The sequence below is a fragment of the Lutra lutra genome, chromosome 2 (genome assembly GCF_902655055.1).
Source record: "Lutra lutra chromosome 2, mLutLut1.2, whole genome shotgun sequence".
Classification (NCBI taxonomy): Eukaryota; Metazoa; Chordata; class Mammalia; order Carnivora; family Mustelidae; genus Lutra; species Lutra lutra.
In genome coordinates, this window is record NC_062279.1 from 127,957,911 (window position 1) to 127,967,773 (window position 9,863).

The window sequence follows — 9,863 nt, forward strand, 5'->3', positions numbered from 1 at the left end:
GGAATGCACACTAAACTATTACTCAAGAGATCCACTTTATGATATGTCCAACAAAATGGTAGGTGAAGTGATTTGGCAAAAGGTTAAACAGGGTGGTCAAGGATATTTTAGTCTTCATGTGTAAAACATCAATTTTGTACAAATAGAACATATTCATGTACTGTTTGTATAATAAAATCATAAATTTTTAAAGATAAATTTGACTACTTGGGGAAAGATCAAAAGGCAAATGACTGGCTATATATGTGTATATGTACATATATATATATAAAATACTCTTTCTTAAATCTTATGATTAGCAATGTGTTCTTATTCTTTCGATAAACAAGGGAAAGAATAATATCTAAGTGATTATGGTAATTACTATAAAATAAATTTTTATTGCTCCAGACATTATAAAGGCCTTTATTTAGAAGATACTCTTCAAAGAATTTAACTAAGATATACTGCAGTTGTAATTTAGAAATTATTAGTATAATTAAGTATAAAGGCCAAAGTTTAATTGCATAGTAGTTATTAAATAACTATTCGGGTCTCCAAAAATAATATAAATATTATTCAGTAATTTATAAAATATATAACCTAATACTTAAACCTTAATAAATATTTATAACCTAATACATATTTATGCTTTAATAGGATATCATATGCAAAATCTGTAATTAGAAATATAAATGTCATTATTAGGTAAAACAAATTGAGTTCATTAGTCTTGTATTATTTCAACACTATAACTTTATAAGTAGAAAAAAATCAGCAACTTTAAAAATACCAGGTTTGTCCATATTAAACAAAATGCAACTAGTTCTTTTTCGTAAGAAGACATTGATCTTATGTAATTTCTAATGTTTTCATTAAAATGACAATGACCTTTATTCCACCAAAATGCAAATTATGTCAGTTCAAATACATAAATTTAGTCTGTGTAGTTTCCCAGCTTCAACATATATATATCTATTTCACTAATTCTGAATGATAAATTCAATACAAAAATTAAATCTCAGGCTGAAATTTTTCTGAACTGAGGTTTTCAAAATTTGCAAATCATGTGGGTATGACATAGGATCTTATTGTTTATTTTTTGCTTTTCCTTGGTGTCCAGTGAGATTGTCTATCTTTTCATATATATTTTTTTGTAAATGGAGTTATATGAATTATCTGGTCTCATCTTCTGTCCATTTTTCTATTGAATTGGTTGTTGCTTAATGATTTGTAGGGATTCTTAGTATAGTCTGGATATTAGCAATTTGTCAGCTATCTCTTCTGTTATTAGTTTCATCCACTGCGACATATCATTTTACTTTATGCTCTTTGATAAACTCTTTATCATTTTATTGTATTCAATTTAATTTAGCATACTTGACCTTCACAGATTGTTTTTCTATGTCTTATTAATGAAATTCTTTAAAGAATTTAAAGAATTTAAATTTAAATCTTTTCTTCCATAACTTTTCCTAAATTTCTAAAAGTTTTTCGTTCACATTGGGTATTGAATGCACACAGGATTTATTTTTTGTGGGCTTTGAGTAAAGGATCTATTGTTTTTTCTTTGGATAGTCAATTGTGTAAGTGACATTTCTTGAATCTGTATATACTTACTTGTTCCTTGACTTGGGATATTACTTCAGGCATATGCCAAGTACTTATATATCTTACATACGAGTTTTGAGATTACATTATCTTATCTTTTTAATTCTTGGAAAAAATTTTGAAGGGAAATGTACCTTCTGGTATTTACACTTTTGTGCAATACCCTTCCCTTGAACATGAGATGTATTTAATACCTCCTAGTAAGTAGAAAACAGCAAAACTTATTAGGTTATTAAAAAAAAAAGTCAGTGCCTTCTCTCTTGGGCACTCTTTCTCACTCTCAGATCCTTCATTCAAGGAAAAGTAATCTGTATGTTGTGAGCAGCCTTTTGGAGATGCCCTAAGGATAGCTCCACTGCGTTGAGTGGAATAACTTTTTAAAAACAATTTTATTGGGGCGCCTGGGTGGCTCAGTGGGTTAAGCCGCTGCCTTCGGCTCAGGTCATGATCTCAGGATCCTGGGATCGAGTCCCGCATCGGGCTCTCTGCTCGGCAGGGAGCCTGCTTCCTCCTCTCTCTCTCTGCCTGCCTCTCTGTCTACTTGTGATCTCTGTCTGTCAAATAAATAAATAAAATCTTTAAAAAAAAAAAACAATTTTATTTTGGAAGAAGGATGTTGATTTTAGGCACCAAAAGGAATGGACTTTGTTGGTCAAATTTTATTTTTTCTCCTCAAAGTCCCAACCTATGTTCAGGGAATTTCCATGCCTCATGGATTTAGTCAATGTCAGTGAAGGGCTCTTACTATAAACTAAAAAAATCCCCCCCAAAACCCAAACCAAAAACATGCCATTCTATCCTCCTCCCCGCTAGGCATAGATATGTAACCTAGATGAAACAAATCGGATGCAGTCATTTTGAATTGTGAAATAGGAGTTACCGTACAGAACAACAAAAAATTTAAAAATGTATAAACAAACACTAATCAACCAGCCAACCAACCAACCAAATAAACAAAACCAGAGACTGCATAGCTTCCTTTCATGTCACAGTGGTTATTGCAGCTGCCCAGTTTCTGGTATCTGCAGGGGCAGGGTTGAGGGCAGAGTTTCAGACAGAGGCATTCCTCAGACCTGTGTTGGAAGTGTAAGCCATGATACTTAGTGCTAGTCACAGTGAGGTACTCACTAGGCCACTTGTATGCCATCCTTTAGGGTATTGTTTCTCTTTGCCGTTAAACCTGGTTCTCACCTCATATACTTTAAAAATTTCTCTCTTTTTTTCCTTTCTTTCTTCCTTTTTTTTTTTTTTAATAATCACAAAGTAACAAAAAGTCTCTAAAAATGTTAGGATTTATTTTCCCTGCACATTTTGAAGAAATAGGTATTTTCTAAATTACTAAGTCTAACCACCAAGCTATAAAACTGGCATTGAGATATCACTAGTGTCTCCTCTTGTGTCTCATTTAAGTTTCACCCATTGTCCTGATCTTTTGCAGAAAAAGAACCCAACCAGAATTTCATGCTGCATTTATTTGACCTTTCTCTTCCATTATCTCCAATCTGGAATAGTTCCTCAGTCTTTTCTTGACTTTCATGACTTTGACATTTTTCAATTAACTGGTTATTTTGTAGAAATGTCCCTCAATATTGCTTTGTCTGTTTCTTTATGATTAGATTCAGGCTATATCTATTTCTCAGGATACTGCTGACATGATATCCTGAGAAAGATACATATATGTGTTTTTGTCATTCCACCCTATTTGGTGGCTTATAATTTCAATGTGTTCTATTACTGGTGAGGTTAAATTTGATTACTTGAATAAGGTGATCAGATGTCTGCTAGGTATTATGAAGTTATTCTATTACCTTTTGAAATGAGTAAGTAAATGGAGAAGTCTTTTGGAACTTTGTGAATATCCTTTTTTTGATCCTTTGAGTTTTTCTTTTTATTCATTTATTTATTAAATTTAATATGGACATATAGATTCCTATTTTATTTGATGAGTTTTAAGCCTATACTTTTATTCACTTTGACACTCAAATTATCTCTGATTTGGCCATATTTCATTAATGATGAAATATGATTCCCTTACAATTTAAACATTTCCTTTCTTTCTGGCATAAGAAGGTAGTTCAACCTAATCAGGTACTTTCCAGGCTCTAACCTTGGAATTAGCTTTTTCTTTAATGAGCCCTCATTCCCTTTCATGAAAATGGTATTTAGACACCAATATTTGGGAATTAGATATCTTCATTGCTATTGTCATGTGGATAACAGGTGATGAGAAATCTGGTTCCCATTATTCTCCATATATTAATTAAAAAAAATCAGTCTCTATATATTTAGCCTTGTCACTGCCACGACAACTTAATTCCTAACTACAGAACATACACCTCCTCACTATGCTTGGATTCCAACACTTCATCCTGAGTTGTTTCCTATATAGATGCCCTCTATACTTTATTTTGTCTCCAAAATCATAAATTTGGACACTTATGCCCACATGGACTCCCCTCTTTTTCTACTCAGGCTCTAAACCTACATTGGGTTAATTCTGATATCCTCTACCACTCCTGTATTACTCTTGTTCTCATCTTACTGACACTTTGGTAACTCACGCAGGTCACCCCCTTGCAGTGCAGCCCTCCTTACCCTGCTCCTGCCAGAGCTCCATCTCTCCTCTACAGAGTTGCTCTCTTCACTCTGTTCAGGTTACAGACCCCACTAAGCCCCTCTCCCAAGCCAATGTCCATCTCACCCCACTTTGACCATTTTCTTTAGGTCCTTCCTCAGCTCCCAGGAATGACTTTTGGAATGATTTGTTCAGAAAGAAAAAGAGGGGATAGAAATAAAAGAGGTAAAGGGTAAAAGATTTAATATACTGTTAGCAAATTGCTCTTTTGCTAAATCAACCAGAGTTAATTTTTTTTCATTACAACTAAGAAAAATGACTAAAACACACTGTAAGAAAAGACTTCTCTTCAGGGGAGGACTTTTGTGGAAAATGTATAAAACTGATGAACATATAAGCCAACTATCTCTACTATATTTTATGTTCTAAAATTCACCTATTGCCTCTTTTATAAGAAATGAACAGTCAATGAAAAACAAGTATTGAAAAAATGCAGTAGCATAATGAAACGGTGAGGGATAAATGGAAAAATAATTCCAGAGGAAGCAAAGTGCAAGAAAAATAAGAGAACTTTAAAAAAAAATGACTCTGATTTGTGATCGTGGTGACAATTTGAGAGAATGTTGTATACATAAAACCAGAACAAGCTGCTATGAGAGAGAGAGAGAGATTGAGAGAGAGAGCAAGCCACCACCTAAGACTTTACCCAGAATAGGTAACAGGTCTTTGCTTTCTGATCAGCTAAATTTTTCTAGAATTCATATTATTTTTTTCCCACCCAGTAGAGGGAGATATGACAATGATCAAGTCCTCCTCTTGGAGCATATGTATACTCTCTTTTTACATATATATATTTTTTACATCTATAACATTCTTTTCATAAAAATGATTTGGCTTAGTGAAAAGAATATGAACTTTGGAGCCTGGAATCTGACTGACTGGGTTTGAACCTGCACTCTGTGATGGTTGTGTGACCTAGCAAGTAGCTTAACCTCTCACTGTGACTTAGAGTCTTTGTGTAGAATGGGGATGATCACAGAATTGAAAGGATGCTTAAATGGCAACATGAGAAAAGCACTCAAATGAATACCTAGCATATGATGAGTTGTCTCTTAGTATCATAACAATATTAATTTACATATGTATTTTATGTACACATCCAATACTACACTTTGCTCTGTACATTTATACACACAATAATATTTCTTAAAATATTAACTAAAAATTAATATGAATTAAAGTTTAATATTTTATTTCTACATGCTGGAGACCATCTTGCACAAGCCCTCGGATGAGGGTCATTTGCAATCAGTGATCTAGAGTTGCAGCATATAGGAATCTAGTGAGATCACCACTAAGGGATTCTGAGAATTGAATAGGAACAGGTTTAAAATCCAGGCAGGAACTCTCCACCACAAGTATAAACCACCAGTACCAAGGAGGACCTGGACCTGGATTGGTTTCTTTTATGCTATATATTTCCCATCATGAGAGGGACAAATTCTCAGGCTTGGCTCATTTGGACGTAAGAGGAGGGCCTGTCAGGAATGAGGAGTAAAGATGTGGAAAGGAGGAAACTTTCCGGTAAGAGAAATTCAATTGGCAGATCTGACTTTGAAGTGATGGCTAATGATTTATCTCATTGAATACTTGTGGAAATCCTATAAGATTGATGTTATTTTTCCCATGTTTATGGGTGAGGTAGTTTAAATATTTTTCCAAAGTGGCACAGCTAATAGAGATCTGTGCTAAAGATATGGTTTGAATTCAATTTTTCTACTCCTAGTCTACTGAAAAGGTATCTTCATCACATCCAACACTAACTTCCCTGTTGTTTAAGTTAGAGTAATAATCTCTCTTTCTCTCTCTCTCTCTAAGCACACACACATACACACACACATACAAACACACACCTCATAATAATTTTACTTTGAGGCAAACAACCTGAGCTGTTAATGGAAAATAATGTTAGAAACAGTTTAAATTACATTTGTTTAGTGTATCATCTCTCTCACAAACCTGTGAATTCTTTTGGTTTCAAATGATAGTCACTTGCTTAAAGGAAAGGCTGATCATGTAGAAGGAGATATGTTCTTCTTCTATATTTTATATTGTTATTCTTTTAAATTCCAAGATAACTATGGTAATTATTAATTTTTCAGCCAATAAAATTGTTATTCATGTTTCTCTTTTGTATGTCAAAGTGCATTGTTAATTTATAAACATCAAACCACTATAATCTGTTTTTCTACCTACGCAGTGTCAATAAGATTTCATTTCTGGCCTTGCAAATGGAAAGCACAGCTTCACTAATTGGTTGGATGAAACAGCAGCTCCACTATCTCAGGTATTTGGTCAATCTCTTTTCATTCCACTGAAGGTCAGGAATATGTACACACATGCAAACACATTTGTCACAGTGAGAAAATAGATAGGTTAAAGTGATGTAGTCATTAGAAACAGTGAATATTGACAGTTTAATAAAAAGTTACTGGTAAATATTTCATATCACCTTCAAACAATAGCCATATTAACTGAACTTAGAACAGTGAATAATGTCTTCACAACTTGTTTTTATCATCTTTAATATAATTGCTCATGCAAGAAATGAGGATTTTAAGGAAAAAAATCTATGTGCATCTCTAGTGCCTATATGGACATGTACCAAATCCAATTTTTGTTTTCATCTCTTTTAACTTGATTTACTTAGCTGACTTTTAAGTTGACATACAGTCTTAATGTTTACCTGAAACCAATTAATGATAACCTTACTGAATATTTCTGGCTAAGAAACAACCATGGTGGAAGGGATTATTGATTCTCCATATTCGTGTTGCTTTAAACATTTTATTTATTAATGTGGAAATTTCTAAAGTGATTGTGCAGTGCTATATGTTTGCTTTCCTTGGAGACTTAGTGCTGCATATTTCAACACATTAGTTCACATACTAGAAATTGCAATTCTTTTATAACAGATGGTTCAGCATCTTGACTCCTGTAATGACCAAGCCTCACATTTCAGATACTGTGAACCTTGTTGCTTCTTCACTAAGTCCTTTTATAAGTGCCTACCCAAGTATACAGTGCTATTCATAGTGCAAGGGACAGAGAGAAAATTCTTTCCTAAGCCCTGCAGGCCATCAGTTTATATCCTGAAGCATGAAATTTGATTACTCTTATTATCTGAACTTCCATACCTGATATAGTTGTTAGTGGTCACAAAATCAACCAGGCCTTTGTAAACATTCAGTTCTAGGATTGGACACAGCAGCCTCTAGTTACAGCAAATTTCACAGACTGTCTTTATCCTTTGCAAGATGACATTACATATTTTAAGATTTTATGAACTGGCATTTAGAGATGGTCACTATTCCTTTTTAAAAAATTAAGCATAGAGCTAAAAAAAAATTCTAGATAAAATTTTAGATGAAATTTCAAAAAATCCCTGGAACTTAAAGCAAAGCAAAGATATTTATGCCTGATTTGACAGACAGATTCATTTCTTTTTTTTTTCTGCCTACCTGCCAAAGCTGATCTACCAAAGACCTCCATATTTCCAAATCATCAAACTACATTCACATAGGAGTTCTCTTCCCCACTCCAACTAAATGCACTGCCAATGACCTACATGTTGCTAAATCAAATGATCCATGTTATGTTCTCATCCTATCTGACCTCTCAGCAGCACTAAGCACAGTTATTCACACTATCCAGTTTGGAACACTGCCCTTCCTCTTTTGATTTCCTCTGTGTGGTATCATCCTGATTTTCATACTACCTTTCTGAATATTCATTCCACATTTCCTTTTCTTACCTTATACACAATTTAAACATTATAACAGTTTCTGAAGTATCATCAGCTCTGTGTATATTTGCTAGTAAATTCTCACCAGAAGTTATCCCATCTTTATGTTGATGACACTTGAATTTATAAATCCAGCACAAATCTTTTACCTGGCTCCAAAACTATTTGTCTACTTGATATCTTCACATCCAGGTATATTTTAGGTTTTAAAATTTAATAGATCCAAAAGTAAATTCTTGATTTCTACCCCTAGACCTCTAATCCAACCTCTGTTCTATCCCCCACATTTCCCTATCTTGAGGGTTTACTATGTGCCTGGTATAGAATTAAAAATATTGAAGTCCTAGGTGTCCTCTAAGCAAAGAGAAAGCCTAAAAGTAGTAGACCAGAAAGGAACAGAGACAATATACAGTAACAGTCACCTTACAAGCAATATAATGGCACTAAATTCATATCTCTCAATAGTTATCCTGAATGTAAATGGGCTAAATGCCCCAATCAAAAGACACAGGGTATCAGAATGGATAAAAAAACAAAACCCATCAATATGCTGTCTACAAGAAACTCATTTTAGACCCAAGGACACCTCCAGATTTAAAGTGAGGGGGTGGAAAACAACTTACCATGCTAATGGACATCAAAAGAAAGCTGGAGTCACAATCCTTATATCAGATCAATTAGAGTTTAATCCAAAGACTATAATAAGAGATGAGGAAGGACACTATATCATACTCAAAGGGTCTGTCCAACAAGAAGATCTATCATTTGTAAATATCTATGCCACTAACATGGGAGCAGCCAACTATATAAACCAATTAATAACAAAATCAAAGAAACACATCAACAATAATGCAATACTAGTAGGGGACTTTAACACTCCCCTCACTGAAATGGACAGATCATCCAAGCAAAAGATCAACAAGGAAATAAAAGCCTTAAATGACACACTGGACCAGATGGACATCACAGATATATTCAGAACATTTCATCCCAAAGCAACAGAATATACATTCTTCTCCAGTGCACTTGGAACATTCTCCAGAATAGATCACATCCTAGGTCACAAATCAGGTCTCAACCAGTACCAAAAGATTGGGATCATTCCCTGCATATTTTCAGACCATAATGCTCTGAAGCTAGAACTCAATCACAGGAGGGAATTTGGAAAGAACCCAAATACATGGAGGCTAAAGAGCATCCTACTAAAGAATGAATGGGTCAACCAGGAAATTAAAGAAGAATTGAAAAAAATCATGGAAACAAATGATAATGAAAATACAACTGTTCAAAATCTGTGGGACACAGCAAAGGCAGTCCTGAGAGGAAAATATATAGCAATACAAGCCTTTCTTAAGAAACAAGAAAGGTCTCAAATACACGACCTAACCCTACACCTAAAGGAGCTGGAGAAAGAACAACAAAGGAAGCCTAAATCCAGCAGCAGGAGAAGAGAAATAATAAAGATCAGAGCAGAAATCAATGAAATAGAAACCAAAAAACCAACCAAACAAATAAACAACAACAAAAAACAACCAACCAACCAACCAAACAAACAAACAAAAAAACCATTAGAACAAATCAATGAAACCAGGAGATGGTTCTTTAAAAGAATTAATAAGATTGATAAACCCCTGGCGAGATTTATCAAAAAGAGAAGACAAAGGACCCAAATAAATAAAAACATGAATGAAAGAGGAGAGATCTCAACCAACACCAAAAAAATACAAACAATATTATGAGCAACTATATGCCAGCAAATATGAATCTGGAAGAAATGGATGTGTTCCTAGAAACATATAAACTACCACAACTGAACCAGGATGAAATAGAAAACCTGAACAGACCCTTAGCCAGTAAGGAGATTGAAGCCATCATCAAAAATCTCCCAAAAAC